At 40.7% G+C, this 8348-nt stretch overlaps 1 protein-coding gene across 9 annotated transcripts in view; it reads right to left on the bottom strand.

Moving 5' to 3' along the window:
• The window catches only part of TRIP12 (thyroid hormone receptor interactor 12), an 80840-nt gene extending 72522 nt beyond the window's left edge, over positions 1-8318 (bottom strand). For 7 of the 9 annotated variants that reach the window (XM_074833770.1, XM_074833767.1, XM_074833766.1 and 4 more), the window contains exon 1: positions 8165-8318. The gene's annotated coding sequence lies outside the window, so the exon portion shown is untranslated. Of the gene's footprint in view, positions 1-5940; positions 5993-8164 lie in introns of all 9 variants that reach the window. The other 2 variants (XM_074833763.1, XM_074833771.1) reach the window with 2 other exon arrangements.
• Positions 8319-8348: the final 30 nt, after the last annotated feature.

An 8348-nucleotide genomic window follows, 5' to 3' on the forward strand; every position in this document is an offset into this window, starting at 1 on the left:
TGAAACAACAAAACATATACCACAAACAGAAGCAACACTACTTCAGAACAGTCAGACTGCCAAAAACAGGTTGAGGCAGTTAAAGTGTTTCTGGTGACACTACAAGTGTTGCGAGCAGGAAGCACAGTTAGAATTTAAGTGCAAGATCTCAAGCTGATAGAAACTCAGACTTCACCTGAACAAAATACATGAAGTAGTAAAGAATTCTGCAGAATAGACAACAGAACTACATTAAGTTTACCCACTGACTTAAGTTACCTAATAGGAATCTAGTTTATTTAAAACTACAGTAAGTTTTAACAGCTTTTGGATGAGTCTGTGACAGAGGAAAAAGCCTCATGCACTCAGGGAATATACTTTACTCCAGACAACCTCTGGAAGTAATGAAGTATAGCAACAAGTGTGTTCATTGCATTTTATTTTGAAAGTGACAGACTGAGATTACTTTGCCTCTAACTTCAGTGGAGTCTCACAGGCAACTTTACATTTCTTTTAAGTGTGCTTTCAAAAATTAACTTATTGCTACATTTGTATTTACCTCAAGTTTCCAAATTTACAGTACTCAGGTCCTAGCTTACTTGAGTTCATCTGCATACAACACAGTTAAGTCAGAATCTTGAGTGCCCATTCTGTTCCAACTCCAGTTCTGTTTTGGCACTATGTCAAGAACCCCTAAACTATTAAGAAAAAAAATTCCCATCCTTACTACTGTGAATATAATGCTCAAGTATTTAAATGTTCATGGAAGGCATTTAAACAGTACTGTTCCTTCACATTCTAAATTCCACAAAATTCATCTTTCCTCTTGAAGGTTAACCTGAGAGAGCTCAGTTCAGCTCAATGGAGTATTTAAATTTGCAGAGTGAGGTGTGCAAGGGCATTTGTCTTAACAATGCTTCTTTTCCAATTCTAGTTACTAAGTGCTGATGAAAGTTTTAAGTTGGAGTCCTGTTGTCAAAAGTCTAGTATAAAACATGGCTACATTCCCTTGCAAGTCAACAAATACTTGAGGTAAACAAGAAATAGGGATTATGCAGCAGAACTGTATCAACTTAAAAGTTGTCATACAAGAAATTTGAAGAAAGCATATTTGCTGTCTTATTTTTGGCAAAGTATGTTTGTTCTTCTGCCAAGCTTTTTGTAACCAAGTAAGGAAATGAAACTAACTTCTTTATGCCATATTCTTATGGTATAATGGAGGTCTTCATTTTTATTACCAGTGTTTTATTGTAGAAAGCTATCTGCTAAATAAACCAGGCAGAATACTACCAGGGGAAGATATGGCAACATGCACTGTCATTACATAAATGTGAAAAACACTGTGGAATAGACTGTAGCAGATCTTTAAAGCAGAACTTTTAACACTTGGAACCCTGGCTTAAAGTTTGCTAAAGTTATGTCGCTTCTGTCACTTTCTTTAAATGAGATTCAGTTGAAATGGTGTTTTCTCCAGAGGTTTTTCTAATTAACTTCAAATCAAGCTGCATTTTTATGTACACCAATGGTATTCCTGCCCCTTCCATTACCTGAACCCATTTATTTTGTTTACTGGTGTTACTTAAAGATCTGAAACCTAGCTATGCAGCTTCTTCTCAGGTGCTATTCACTCAGGCTTACTCACACAGACTATGACTGTATGCTCACCCTTCTTCAAGTTAGTGATTTCCCACCTTCCCCTCACCCCTTTACAATGGATGAGTTCATCAGGCTGTTATACCTGAAACAACTGCAAAGGCCAAAACAAGTCAAGTTTTAAAGAAAAATTACAGTTCCCAGTCAGTAGCTTGCTTAGAGTATATATCCTCAAAGTAAAGAGGAAGAGAACATTCACTCTCTAAGGAAGGCAGAGTTCCAAGTCTGTGTTCAGCATACAGGCTATTAATATGCACCTTCACTTACTTTCTTCATTAGTTCTCTTAAATGCATAGCCACATCTCACCTGTGATCAGAAGGTTCAGTTACACTGCACACACCTTCCAGGAAGGGACACTCTCTGTACTGAATAGGCTAATTACATAAAGGATTTGACATTAGAAGACACAGAACATTACTAACATGGATAAGATGCCATCTTTTAGCCCTGATGTTAACATCTTACAATATTATCTTGTCCAAAAATAGACATCTACCACAGATTCATATTCCACAAAGATATATGATGTAAAGACAGCTTCTCCTCACTAACTCCAAGAGTTAAAGCAAGCATCTAATCATTATACCAACATCAAGGAAATTTAATGCAAGTCCCTTGATTGTTTGGGGAGGGAGGGGAGGTGTGTGCATATGTGTGTGTTTTTTTTTTCCCTTTTCTTTGGGGCAGGGCAGGCAGACATGGGGGATGTTGAAGTCCACCATCACTAGTGTTACTATGCATTGTTTACAGCTTTCCTTTTTTGGTGCCTCAACTCATTTATATTGCTTCTAAAACCTCACATTTTCACCTTAGAAGATACTACATAAAAGTGTATTTTTTACTTCCATTTTTATTTACCTGTACTTCTACTTTTACATCTAAGCAGTCTTGGACTAAGAGAGGAGGTACAGAACAGACTTCAACCACATAAAAGCCCACAGTACAGAGAGAAGATCATTTCTCCTACCCAGAGTGGATATGAAACCATAATAAGCTCATAGTGAGGCAAGTAAGACGGAAGTTAGACATGGAGAACAAAACAGCATGCGTGTTTTCTAAAAGCAAATATAGCTTAAGACTATACCTAGTTACCTTGGAGCATAAGTATGTAACAGATGACCTACGAAGGTTTGTCCCAGGGCTGTTTTTCCTAATGGTTTTTCTTTAGGAACTACCCCTAAAAATCAAAGTAAAAATTCTTCACAGTTACTGCTCTGCATTAATAACAATTGATATTAACCATACTTTAAACACACAATAGTAGTCAGCCACAATCTGAAGGAGACTCACATTGCTGATATTTAAACAGCTTTCTGAAAAGTTTAACACCTTTGTCCCCAAATAACACATGTGCATCAGAAAATAAAGAACATGTTTGTATTCTTTCATTTCCACCTTTACAAGAGTCTAGCAAGTAGCTGCCCTTCTTTACACTAAGTTTACTTATTTAGATGTTATGCAATAAAACAAGCGTTGTCAGTAACAAGGTACTCTGAAAGCAGAATAAACATGAAATATACCTTGACTTTCAGATCTTGAAAAAGCCTTCTTGTTCAACAAGTACCAAGGACCTCAGCTTCCATTTTGAAATACCAAATTGCTCCCTACAACTCAACGTTCACATTCCAGGATATGACTCAGACCCTTTCATACCTTTTAAGAAGGTCAAATCTTTGCAGCTCAGCACATGCACTTTATTGTGGACACCATCACAAAGCAGAATGATCCATTCAGAAAACACTGAGAAACTGTGATTCCCCCCTGCTCCATGAGACAGCATTGCACTGCTACACATTGTAGAATCCTTCCCATTTCTTCTCCACACATAACTTTGTAGGTTTGCTGCTTTTTCCCTTTCTTATCACTCAAGATGGAGCTATTTTATCAGTACAGTGATCAATGAAAAACTATTTGTTCAAGAGTAGATAAAGTCAAGTGGTGAGCAGGGCCAAGTGACCTCCAGAGGTCCTTTCCAAACTGTCTTACTCTATGAATCATGACAAGAGAGGCTTTTTAGGAGCAACTGAAGGCAACTATTGCTTGAACACCATTGCCAGTACTTCTCACACATCTTCACTATTGAAGTCCAGTATTAGATCACCATAATTACTTCTCTGATATACATCTAACTTTTCCATTTTTTCCTATATAAAAGTCTTCACTTCAAAAGTTGACTATGTATTGCTCTTACACATGGCAGTTTTCTGCCATATTTGTACTATGTTCATGAGTCAAGTAAGACTGGCAACAGTCAGTACATTGCAAGACAAGCCTTATTATAGACAGTGAGAGTAAACAGATTGGTTATGTGTGCTCGAACCCTGGCTGCCAGACAGAATTGAAGGAGAATATGACTGCATATTTACACAGTTAGATTTTACCAACTTGATGAGAAAAAATTTATCACATGGCAGGATTAGGAGAACAATTGCTCCTCAAAACTAACCTTCGCACCAAAGTAACCATCACTGGTATCTGAAAGCACACAGTGGAGAAGCTAGTTGACTTAGCACTGTCTTTCACATTGACTGTACACTTGGTATCACGTGTAGCTAGAATTTTTGCATTTACGGAAGACTGCTGAATTCATGTTTTAAAGTTAATCATTTTTCTTAAAAAAGACATCCTGAAACAAGCAGCTACACACAAGCATTCTGTCATGCTTGATCACCAGTGAGAAGTCTGTAAATAGTTTTGCTCCTTGAGAAACATATTATTTCAAGTAAACTGAAAAAAAATATCAGGAGGAAAAAAAAGAGTTAACATGACTTTGTTTTTGCAGCTATTAACCTCATGTCCTGAACTAAAACTTAGCTATGAAAATGCTTGGCAAAAAGTTGGTTCATATACTCCCATAAATCTGCTATGATACTATATATAAAAATATTAAGAGCAAATTCAAAGTAGGTATTACTTCTTCAAAAAAATTAAACACACTGACCCAAAGGTAATCTGTTACCCTACCAAAAAATTCAGATGTACCTTCAGAGTCAGTACTGAATGGAGCAGTGACAGCCTGATGAAGAGTTTCCACTATTAAGAGTGTCAGAGTCCACAAAGTGTTTTATAGGGAGTGTTACTAATTTGAAAGGTGATGAACAGGACACAGGTCATCCAACAGGCCAATGGGAGATCCCAGAAACATTCCAGGTTAAGTTTTTGACAATGTGATAATACACCATGTTGTACAACTTTGGGATTTGATTATATTTAGTCACAATAATTTAGTCTCAGTGTGACAGAAGACAGACCCATCATCAGAGGTGTTCTACATGATGCTAACTAATTAGCTGTTCGAAAATATAGAATGGCCTATAAATATAAGATTAACACAGATAGTTCTGAGATTCACTTACACTGCAAATTAAGTACAAACATACAGGTTAGTCAAACAATAACTTCCCTGCTCATGCTTCAGCTTCATTGCTTAGAAACAAAAGGAATTTAGTCAGGTTATCTTCCTGGGTTGTCTTAAAGTAAGTAACTGTACCTATCAGTGATGTAAGGACCCACGGAGAAATTCATCATGTCTTCTTTCATGACATTAAAGTCAACTGCATTACATTTCTGTTAAACTGCTGCCAAAGGAATACAGTGTCTTTGCTGCCTACAGCTTTGGGCCTCATATCTAGGAATGATTTCATAAGAACAAGTTTTCATTACTAATTTTTTCTATAATATTTACATCCTGGGTTTGAAGACAAGCAGTCAAAATGCAACATAAAAAGAAAAATAAACAATAAACTTGTACATGATTTCTGATTGAGAATGACAGCTCTGATTATTCATTTACTGGGAAGATACAAGTTGTTTCCCTAATGGTCACTTTGGCCTGAAAAACTTTTGCAAGACATCAAAAGACTCCATTTTCATAAGCCTCTTACTCAACAGGTCGGCACTCCTACTGAAGTAGATCTGCTATATTAATAAGTAGTAATGTCACACTGTGGATGACCTACAATTTTTCTACTAACAGCTAAGACCTGTTTTGGTTCCTACCTATGGAGCCATCTGGAGACTGAAGAATATTCAAATTTAAAGTTGTCAATTCAAGCTTACTACTCACAAATTTTTCAGAGACCCTAAGAGTGGGGGGAAAAAAAAAAATATCAGTCACCTATATTTCTAACACAACAACAGGATACACCAAACAATAAAAACTAAAAATACCCTTCCATTTTAAGATCAAAACCAGTGTATATACAGAACCAAGCCATGCATACTCAGCCCCATTTTACAAATACAGAAACTACAAGTTAAAAACATGTAAGTTTCTGAAAACTTGAAGTATTACAGTATTTACTCACCAAAACACTGCTTTTAAACTTCTTAGTTCAAATATAACATTGTTAAAATTAGCTGCAAAAAATGAAATTCATTTAGTTCCTATCAATATTTATTAAATAGGCTACCAAACAATAGAAAGGTATACTGTTATTTTTCAAGTACTGCTTTCATGTTCATTATGCATTTCATATATATACACACAAATAAAATATATTTTAAAACTTTGAGCTTAATCAAAAACTTAAAAGCCTCACAAATCTGAGCAGAAATCAAATACCAAAAACCACCCCTGTACAATTAGAAGTCTAATCTTGGGGGTGGGAGAGAAGACAGAACTGGAAAGAGACTATACTAAACAGAAGTAATTACAGCAATGCCAGCTAGCTTTTTAAGTCTTACAAAGAACGTATATCCACAGTGACAGCTCCCCTAAGAAAAGCCTATAAAATTAATTTCAATTTAAGTGATTAGAATGCCTCCTCTTCCTCATTATGAAGGATGTACTTCATATTTGTCAGGTAGTAACTACTCAACTCCTCTTTCTGACAGTCTTTAAAGCACCAGGAAGCTCAATATTCATAAAACACACAAAACAAACTGTGGAAGTTATCCTGTTTGAGTAAAGTTTTGTGTTATGGTGTTAGAACCTCTGGATCAATATTATTTCTGCTGAACAAGGCAGGAAGAAAAAAAAACCTAAACAGTCTTCTGGAAAAAAAATAGTTCAAATTCAAATTATTATTGGATTGCTACACATAATAAAACCACCCTCAAAACAAACTGCACACACACTAAAAATGCTCCCAAGTTGCATGCCAGACTTACAGAATAAATTTAGGCCAGTACCAAGCACTCATTTCTTCCCCGTGTGTAAATGCGACACAATCAGGCCTCACATGCAGGCCTCTCTCCAATACAGGCAGGACCTTTGTTCGATACGTCGATGTTTTTCCCCCAAAGCCCTTGACATAACTTTCCATTCTTTCCCCTATTATTTTCCGGTTCACAGTCTAGACTTTCGGACTCCCGTTCTGTGAAAACCCCTGGCTGTCGAGAAAGCCAGTGCACTAGGAAGGGGGGGGAAGGGGGAACAATAAAAAAAGTTGAACAGCAGGAAGACGGGCCTACAGGTCTGGCGAAAGCCCCGGTATCGGTTTGTTTCCCAGCCCCAGATAACCAGAGCAGTAACCAGGAGGTGGCTGGCGTCAGTGCTACCAGCACCTCAAAACTTCTCCCACTCCCCAGCCCCCCCAGCCCGCCGGGGAAGGGGAAGGAGAAGGAGGAAGAGCCAGGCAGGAAAGGCAGAACCCAGCGTTTGATCAGCCTCCAAGTACGACGCATTATGCAAGCAAACGCGAGGACCAGGCAACTTGCTTCTTGACTGAAAGCAACAAAAACATCAGCTCTAGAACATTAACTGCGAAAATAACCCCTCTGGTGGGTAGTCAACACTGTAACTCCGACCCTACAGGCGCCTCCATTCTCTTCCCACCTTCTTCCTCTCTCCCCCCCCCTCCCCAAGCTTGTGAAATATGGACGTCGGCCGATTATTTAGCATTTTTATCGAGCCGGGCAGGGGGGAAGGAAAGAGAAATTGCTATTTCTTTCTTAAGATATTCGATAGCTCCTTCAGAAAAAGGAAAAAAAAAAAAAAGCCATTAGGGAAAAGGGGGCCAACCACAGTGGGGGAGGGAGAAGACGGGAAAGGGCATACAAATCGGTACGGCAGTGTCAACACTGACACTGCCCTTTTGTATCAGCAGCTCCACAGGGCCCAGAGAGGGGAGGCCGCGCTCCCCCCACACGCCGGGCAGCCCGGGCGAGGCGAGGCGGCAGGCAGCAGCCCTACCCGACGCCGGGGAGAGAGGGGATGTCCCTAGAGCAGGTTCTGGTGACTGCCTGGCCATTTTGTCAGCTCCATTTCCACCCCTTCCCTCCTCAGCGAGGCTCCCCTCCCCTCACCCCGTTACACACCTCCGGCCCCCCCCCCCCCCCCCACTCACCAGCGCGGCGTGGTGTCGTCCCCCCCCGACCTCCCTCCCCCCCCCATCCGCAACAATGCTCCGGGATGGCGCTGCTCCCCTCCCCCTGCCCCGGGCCGCCGGGAAGGGCAGCTCAGCTAATGCCGGGGATGACACAACAGGCCCGGCCGCCCGGCCCGGAGGCTGCCGATGGGCCCAACGCCACCCCGCCCCGCGCCCACCGCCCCGGCGCCCCCTGAAAGAGCGGAGGGGCCCCAGGTACCTAGTTTGTCCCGACGCGGCCTCCGCAGACGCTCCGTGCCTCCCCTCCTCCCGGCAGCAACCGCCTCTCTTCCCTTCAATTATCAGCTGAAGCCGCAGCACCGAGCACCGCCTCGTCCGCCGCCTCCGCCGCCGAACCCCTTCCAGCGGCGCGAGGGGGAGGCCGAGGGACTACTTTCTCCCGG

The sequence above is a fragment of the Strix aluco genome, chromosome 9, assembly GCF_031877795.1.
Source record: "Strix aluco isolate bStrAlu1 chromosome 9, bStrAlu1.hap1, whole genome shotgun sequence".
Taxonomy (NCBI): domain Eukaryota; kingdom Metazoa; phylum Chordata; class Aves; order Strigiformes; family Strigidae; genus Strix; species Strix aluco.